This window comes from Dama dama, chromosome X (assembly GCF_033118175.1).
Source record: "Dama dama isolate Ldn47 chromosome X, ASM3311817v1, whole genome shotgun sequence".
In the NCBI taxonomy this organism is placed as follows: domain Eukaryota; kingdom Metazoa; phylum Chordata; class Mammalia; order Artiodactyla; family Cervidae; genus Dama; species Dama dama.
In genome coordinates, this window is record NC_083714.1 from 68,948,983 (window position 1) to 68,957,855 (window position 8,873).

An 8,873-nucleotide genomic window follows, 5' to 3' on the forward strand; every position below is an offset into this window, starting at 1 on the left:
TTCTCAGTGAGTGAATAATAAAAATACTTTAATGCTGAAATAATAATATTCATGATTTTGTAGACATGGATTTTTGGCTAAATACACTAAAGAAAGAGGCAATATATAGAAAAAGCTTCTGTGAGAGAGCAGCATTATTGGTCAATAAGGCACAGGTATGTGTGTTTTTGGTCACTTTCTCTCCTGTAGTCCTTAGGTCTCAGTTTTCCACCTCAACAGAGTCAGTTAACATTCCATCCACCAAATCTCTGTTAACACATGTAAAATGCTGTTGCCTATTTCCTCCTTTTCTATTTTATTTGTCCTTGTGAATTGAAACTTTTTGTACTTTCATTGTAATATTTCATAAGGGCATGTTTTACCATATTAGCTAGAAATTTGCTCACATTTTAAGACTTGAGTAGTCATTTCTAAAAGTGTTCTTAAGTATAATTTGACAAAATAGTACTTTTAAAAGTAGTATATCTTATCATTAGTTTCATTTCAGGTGACTGCAGCTTCATGACTTTTAACCAACAATTTGTGCATCCTTCTGTCAAATGTCATGGAACTGTTGAAAGGTGCTCCCTAAAAAAGTCATTTAACCTAACAACCGGTTTTTATAGTTGGATGCTTAATTGATTTGAACACATTAGCAACTTTTTGTAAATCAAATTAATACATCTACTAAGAATTGATATCACTGTTACACCAAATAAATTAATGCTTTAGTCATATAACTTGTTGGAGAAGGAAATAGCAACCCACTCCAGTACTCTTGCCTGGAGAATCCCAGGGACAGAGGAGCCTGGTGGACTGCCGTCTATGGGGTTGCACAGAGTCTGACATGACTGAAGCGACTTAGCAGCAGCAGCCTATAACTTGTATTCAAATAACTTACAAAGAAAACTAAATGACTGTACAGAATGAAAGAACAACTTCAAAATATGTCTCTTAAGTTGAGAGGTATTTGAAATTCATTTGTCTGTTACAATTTGAAAAAATTCAATATGTTAGAGATGAAAGTGAAGTTCATATCACAATAAAACTGTTAGAGATCTATCAATGAATTTCCCATGGACTGTAGCCCTCCAGGCTCCTCTGTCCATGGGATTTTCCAGGCAAGAATACCGGAGTGGATTGCCATTTCTTTCTCCAATTCAAAACACAGCATATTCTAAACATGCACTTTTGCAATGACATGCCAGTCAATGAGAAATCACAGTTTATGTTTTTTTTTTTCTTTCCCCATTTAAATTTCTATGGTAGGATTGAATAGACATTTTTATGAAGTCAAATTTTAATAGCTTAACTTAGAATGAAGGGCAGAGTAGATAAATACACATAAGTACAGTAAAAATGCACATAAATAAATGCAAGGGAAAGAATAATGATTTTATTGTATTTCCAAGGAGAAATGGAGAATAAATTCATGCAGATTGGCCTTTTAGGGAAATTTACAATAGTAATTAAAACATTTAGTTACAGGAATTCGACCTCTCTCTCTCTCTCTCTCTCTCTCTCTCTCCATATATATATATATGGAGAGAGTGGTTTGGTGCATAATGCAATTTTGCATTATCATCCAGAACAAACAAGTATAGAGTCCTGTTTTCTGACTTCTTTCTTATTTGACTATATTTACAAATATGTCCCACTAAAGCTCAAGAGCAATCCAATCCATATTACATGTGAGCCCTCCTTAATCTTAACAAATAAGACTTGATCATCAGGGAGGAGGTGTAAAGCCTGAGGCTTAAAAACAACAAAGGTTAAAAAAAATCCAGCCTAGGACAACCTACAAACACTGAGTCAATACCCTTTCCCACAGGTACATTCTAAGAGAGTGAATGATCTTCAGGCTGCTATTCAAAGTTAGGATGAAGTAGGATGGCTGAAAAGAAGAAAGACAAAAGAAATGCTAAAAAGTTTAGAGAAGCAAGTCCTTTCTGTGGCAAATTAGGCCACACTAACTAGCAGCTCTGCTGAAGAAATTCAATATTTAGCACATAGGGCGGTCATGATCATCCAGGGTAATGATTTTAAACAAATTTAGTCTGAAAGATTGACAATCTTTTCTGAATTCAACTGCTAACCTGACTAGATTTCTAATCATAGTCTGCTCTCCTAAATTCCTTATCACTATGTTTTGCCCATGTCAGGAAACCAAGTACCCACTTGCACTGTACTAGTGAGTGGCTAAAGTAGGAAAAATGGTCCCCAACATAAAGCCTTAACAGCTCGTTCTAAGGCAAGATGAGATATGCACACATTTTATGCATCTTATAAAAATCCAGATGCTTAAAACATTATTGTAGTGACTGGCTGAGTAGGAAGATTTTTTTTTTTTCATTTATTTTTGTTAGTTGGAGGCTAATTACTTTACAATATTGTAGTGGTTTTTGCCATACATTGACATGAATCAGCCATGGATTTACATGTATTCCCCATCCCGATCCCCCCTCCCACCTCCCTCTCCACACAATCCCTCTGGGTCTTCCCAGTGCACCAGGCCGGAGCACTTGTCTCATGCATCCAACCTGGGCTGGTGATCTGTTTCACCACAGATAATATACATGTTTTGATGCTGTTCTCTTGAAACATCCCACTCTCGCCTTCTCCCACAGAGTTCAAAAGTCTGTTCTGTACATCTGTGTCTCTTTTTCTGTTTTGCATATAGGGTTATCATTACCATCTTTCTAAATTCCATATATATGTGTTAGTATGCTGTAATGTTCTTTATCTTTCTGGCTTACTTCACTCTGTATAATGGGCTCCAGTTTAATCCATCTCATTAGAACTGATTCAAATGAATTCTTTTTAATGGCTGAGTAATATTCCATTGTGTATATGTACCACAGCTTCCTTATCCATTCGTCTGCTGATGGGCATCTAGGTTGCTTCCATGTTCTGGCTATTATAAAGAGTGCTGCGATGAACATTGGGGTGCACGTGTCTCTTTCAGATCTGGTTTCCTCGGTGTGTATGCCCAGAAGTGGGATTGCTGGGTCATATGGCAGTTCTATTTCTAGTTTTTTAAGAAATCTCTACACTGTTCTCCATAGTGGCTGTACTAGTTTGCATTCCCACCAACAGTGTAAGAGGGTTCCCTTTTCTCCACACCCTCTCCAGCATTTATTGCTTGTAGACTTTTGGATAGCAGCCATCCTGACTGGTGTGTAATGGTACCTCAGTGTGGTTTTGATTTGCATTTCTCTGATAATGAGTGATGTTGAGCATCTTTTATGTTTGTTAGCCATCTGTATTTCTTCTTTGGAGAAATGTCTGTTTAGTTCTTTGGCCCATTTTTTGATTGGGTCATTTATTTTTCTGGAATTGAGCTGCAGGAGCTGCTTGTATATTTTTAAGATTAATTCTTTGACTGTTGCTTCGTTTGCTATTATTTTCTCCCAGTCTGAGGGCTGTCTTTTCACCTTGCTTATAGTTTCCTTCATTGTGCAAAAGCTTTTAAGTTTCATTAGGTCCCATTTGTTTATTTTTGCTTTTATTTCCAATATTCTGGGAGGTGGGTCATAGAGGATCCTGCTGTGATTTATGTCGGAGAGTGTTTTGCCTATGTTCTCCTCTAGGAGTTTTATATTTTCTGGTCTTACATTTAGATCTTTAATCCATTTTGAGTTTATTTTTGTGTATGGTAAAAGTATGGAACGCTTCACAAATTTGCATGTCATCCTTGCACAGGGGCCATGCTAATCTTCTTTGTATCGTTCCAATTTTAGTATATGTGCTGCTGAAAGGAGCACGAATAGGAAGTTTTAAAAAGTGAGATTGAGCCAGATAAAGCATTAGCTATAGGCAGTAAATTTGACAAGTACATCCCAATAATGTAATGTAGTTTGTAATTACTTGGTCATATATTTTCATTGACTCTTGAAATTAGGTTTTGTCACAGTTTTGCCAATTTTGGATTAGAAATACATGTATGATATTTAGTTTTTAATTGTAACTGACATAATGTTATATTATTATGCAGGGCAAAGAGATACAAGAGCAAAGAGCAATTTTGTTAAATGGGAAATGGTGCTTATTAAACCCTTTTCTTGGAGGTTCATAACTTTATGCCCGATGTCCGAATCCCCGAGCGGGAAGAGAGAAGGCCTCTAAGACAATGCAACTCGCAGGAAGGGAAGTTTATTACTGACTCGAGCCAGGACTCTCCGCCCGCAACCAACCTAGTGGTGCAGGTCAGAGAGCCCCGAGCCCAAGCTGTTACACAAATTTATAGGGTGAGAAGCAGATTGGTTACACGTTTGCAAAGCAATTTCATTGGTCAATACTTTCGCGCACACGGGACTTTCCTGGGGGTTTCTGCCCCGTTCCTAATTTCCTAATTGGCAAACATTGGTGAAAGTTAATTGGTCCTAACTGGCAAACAGTGGTCATTGTTAAGCGAAAGCTACCAGATAGTAGGAAGGCCTACTCCTAATCTAAGTTGCATTACTTCTGCTCGCCTCACATTCCCCCTTGTCTGTTGTTCAAGTAGAGGAATCTTCCTCTTTTCCATCTTGGGCCACTGACACTATAAGTGGACCCAGGAGGGTGGAAATTAAGGTAGTTGAAAACAAGACTCAAACCATCTCTGCTGGGCTTCCCGTTCTCTCTTTCTAATCAAGACCACCTCAGACAAGGAAGTCAAAGACTTCTCTAAATGACTGATTGATTCTCCTACCACTCTTGTATGGTCTGCATAGAAACCTCACAGACCCTACCCTGTTGGAGAAAAATCTAGTCATCTACAGCAGCTCGTAGGGAGGAAAGCCCTTGGCCTTGCAGAGATAGTAAAGCTTGGTTCACCCATATCTGAGGTACTTGGCCCTGCAAACACTCGGGTCTACCAAATCTCTGTTTCCTACGTCCCATGCCTGGGGCCCATCACAAGAGGTTACACAGCTTCAGCTCCTGCAATAATCAGCAGGAGAATTAGGAGACCTCCCAGCAGACTAGTCAAAGGATTTGACGGGTGAGGTCTTGCCTTCCATTCTGCTCCTGTTCTTCCGGTGTGGCTTGCCGCACGTGATTGCATTGAACCCAGGGTCCAATCCCGTCGACCTTTACAGCAGTAGGAGTGGTAAGGAAAACAAGGGCCTTTCCATCTAGGTTCTAATACACACAGGAGGGGTCTTCCATACAGAATCTCAAAAGGGCAGCTTATAAGTGGTGTTACGTGCCTGAAAGAGTGCGAAGGGAAGGAGGGTCACCCAATCCCCGCCAGTCTCTATTGCCAACTTCGTTCTGATTTATTCTCTCAACCTGTCCTGAGCTCTGGGGATTATATTCACAATATAACTTCCATTTCATCCCCAGAGCTTGGACCAGCCCTTGTACAATCTGGCTCACAAAGGCAGGTCCGTTATCAGAGCCCATAGTCACCAGCAGCCCGTACCTAGGCACTATCTCCTTTAAGCTCTCCCTTCCACTCACCCCGAGAAGGTATCTACCAGAACCAACATATAGCGATACCTGTACTTGCCTGGCCTTACCTCAGTGAAATCTATCTCCCAGTGTTGCCCTGGCTCTTCCCCTCGGTACCTCGTTCACACTTCGCAAGCCTGGATTATCTCTCGTCCAGTCGTATTTTCCTCAAGCACTGATCAACACGCAGATTCAGTCCATATTTGCTTTCATTTATCTACTGAGTGTACCCAAGCTTCTTCTTCAGACTCTGGCACCTCAGGGGGAGGAGGGTGAGGGAGCCTGAAGTAGACCTTCACAGAATCATAGATATACCACTGTAGTGCAGTCAGAGTGCCGATTATGGTGACACCCTTCCATATACCTCTAAATCCAAGTCTCTTGAGGATCTGAGAGGCACTGCTACCCTTCTCCTTATTCAACACAGACACCACAGAATCAGCAACAGTACGTTCAAAGCAGGCAAACTTCATGGTATCTGTCTCATCCAAAGAGGAGCAACCCCTTTGTACATTTTGGGAGCTGCATCCCTCAGAGTGTTACCATAACCTGGTTGGGTTTGAACTCGAACCTTAGCAGCTTCCATAGCCTCACTCAAAGCCTCATTAGGGGAGTTCTTGAACCCCTGTGGGAGGCGGGTCCAAGTTAATTGTCAGCAAAGAATTCAGCACTGGCAGAGGCAGCCAAATACAGTGATGTGCGCCACAGATAGGCATTCTCCTCTCCAAGCATGTACTTCATAAAAGCCAAACTTGCAGAGCCCCTGCAGGGAGTAGCCAGTGAGGGTCGGGGTCCATCCTTTGGCCAAACCACAGAAACCATTCTCTTTGAGTGTAACTGAAAATCCATTAAGAATGCCCTTGTACTTCTGTGGGTCCACCTGCATACAGCATTTCACCAAATCCAGAGGAACAACAGCAGTGTGTGTCAGACCACAACTGAAGACCCCACCAAAGCCACACAGTGCATAAAACTTCGCGGAGCCATATTCACAACTCTATTCTTCTACCATGGCAGCTCCTGCTTTCCTTTGCCCATCTTTTACATAGCTGCTCCCATCGGTGAACCATACTAGCTCACTGTTGTCTAGGGGTACATCAGTTAAGTCTTTTCGTGCCGCCAGGGCCTCAGCCAGTATCTCGCTGCAATCATGGAGCTACAAACAGCTGGAATGTCTTATTTGGGTTAGGCAGGGCAAGGGCTGGGGCTTCTAGTAGGGTCCGTCTGAGTGTCTGGAAAGCCTGTTTCATTGGCTCAGTCCAAGTCCAGTTTGGGGTCTCTTTACTTCCCTCATACAAGGGCTGGGCCTTCTCAGCAAACCCCATGATCCACAGTCTGCAATATCCAACAGTCCCCAGAAACTCTCTCACCTGGCGGGGGTCTTGGGCCTTCATGGCCTGGGTTAGCCACCTTTGCCCCTGCCTGATCTTATACCCCAAACAGGTGACCTCTTGCCGGGCTATTAATTGTGTAGCAGAAGGGCCTCTGGGTGGCAGGTCCTCACTCAGAGCCTCTTGAACCTCTGTGGGATTACCAGTTGGCCTTCCCCCTCGGTCCACTCAAAGGCAAATATCTCCCGGCTCTGGGCCACCAGGGGTAGGCTGAAAAAGGCATCTTTCAAGTCCAACACAGTGTACCAAGTGTACTCAGGCAGCAAACTGCTCAGGAGGGTATACGGGTTAGAGACAGTGGGGTGTATGTCACTCACCCGTTTGTTAACTTCTCACAGGTAATCTGTCCCCCCTGGCTTCTTTACTGGCAGTAAAGGGGTGTTCCAAGGGGATTGACACCGCTTGAGAGTTCCGGCATCCATGAGACATCGAATGTGGGGAGTGATCCCCTGCCGAGCTTCCTGGCTGATGGGGTACTGTCTCACCCTCACAGGAGTTGCCCCGGCCTTTAGCTAGATGACGACCGGATGTCTCTGTTTGGCCAGTCCCATCCCTGCCGTCTCAGCCCAGGCCAATGGGTATTTATTCATCCCTTAAGGCTAGGAATCATTCTCCCAGCTCTGTAGGAAAACCCAATGGCCTCTCCTTTCTTCCACAGAATCTTAGCATAATCAGTACTGCTATGACACAGGAATGGGATCTCATTTTTCTCCATTTCCTGCTTTAACCACTCTCTCCTCAAGAGTTCTCACTTGCTTAAGCCTCTCTCTAGAAGGGACAGATGTTTTCACAATATCATCAATGGCCCACCATTGATCAGCAAGGTAAAGTGCCACAACTGTGAGTGAGTCCTCAGGTGCAAAAAGAGCAAGAACTTCTGATCTCCACCATAGAGAGGTACAAAGCCTACATTTGACAGGCTAATAGGATCCAGATTTTCAGGGTCCCAACACCTCAGATCTAACATGTAATCTTCAGCAGAGTTTTCCAGTTCCTCATGACTGCAATTATCCAACATATCCACAGGGAATGCCATCGGCCACAACAAGTCTTTTCCAAGTAGAGGGGCTGGGCATTCTGGTATCACCAAAAATGAATGGGACACCTGGTGGGTCCCCAGATCTACTTTTCATTACCCAGGACTTGGGGAGGGGTGCCAAGTCTTGACTCCCCTAGTCACTGTCTTCCTCCGCATATAGAACTCGAGTTCCAGGGGAGATTCTCTCTCTCTGGGTCGTGCCTCTCCTCAGGTCTCTCTTAGGGCACTCATTTTTCCAGTGCCCCTGTTCTCTGCAGTAGGCGCACTGATCTTTCTTTAGGGCCTGCCTTTTTGGTTTCTGTTTTTCTCTCATCCAGGGGTCTCGAGGTTCCCTCAATTCTGTTCCGGCTTTTATCCCCACAAAAAGAATCTGGGCGAGCTCCCTCTGGTTCTTCCGGTTTTCCCTCGTTCTATCCTTCCTGATCTTCTCAGCTAATTCCCTTTCCTCCTGTCGAATTCGTTCTTCCCTTTCTTCTGGGGTCTCCCTATTATTAAATACCTTTTCAGCTGCTTTCAATAAATCCTGTATCATCTGTTCTCCCAATCCCTCTATCTTTTGTAATTTCTCCCTAATATCTGGGGCTGCCTGATTTACAAATGCTAACAGGACTGCAGCATGTGACTCCTCAGCCTGGGGGTCCATAGGTGTACCCGTACTTGCTGTGGCCCGCAGGCCAGCCATCAGAGTCTGGTGGTACACTCGGAGATGCTCCCTAGCTTCTGCTCGCTCAAAATCCCAGTTAGGCCGCAACAGAGGAAACCCCTTGTCCACAAGATGAGGCTGGGCGGTTGGCCTCCCATCGGCCCCTGGGACCCGTTTCCATGCTTCTGCCAGAATTTGCTCCTGCAACAGCTGCTGACAATCATAGTGAAAGGAGAGTTTCACCTGGTTGGGCTCTAGTTACTGAGGCTCACTTATTGTAGGGCCTTCAGAGTCCGCCAGAGTGTAGCCCTGGCCGGGACTCATCAATTGCCCCACAACCATTCGCCTGTTCACTGAAACTCCTGCCTGAAAAGAGTCTAATTAAAAA

At 43.5% G+C, this 8,873-nt stretch overlaps 1 non-coding gene and 1 pseudogene across 1 annotated transcript; both read right to left on the minus strand.

Annotated features, from left to right (window-relative positions):
* Positions 1–3,636: 3,636 nt before the first annotated feature.
* LOC133053216 (U6 spliceosomal RNA) lies at positions 3,637–3,743 on the minus strand. The gene has a single exon (XR_009692150.1). It is a non-coding gene; the product is annotated as a U6 spliceosomal RNA (small nuclear RNA).
* Positions 3,744–5,629: 1,886 nt separating this feature from the next.
* LOC133052702 (solute carrier family 25 member 3-like) lies at positions 5,630–7,839 on the minus strand (annotated as a pseudogene).
* Positions 7,840–8,873: the final 1,034 nt, after the last annotated feature.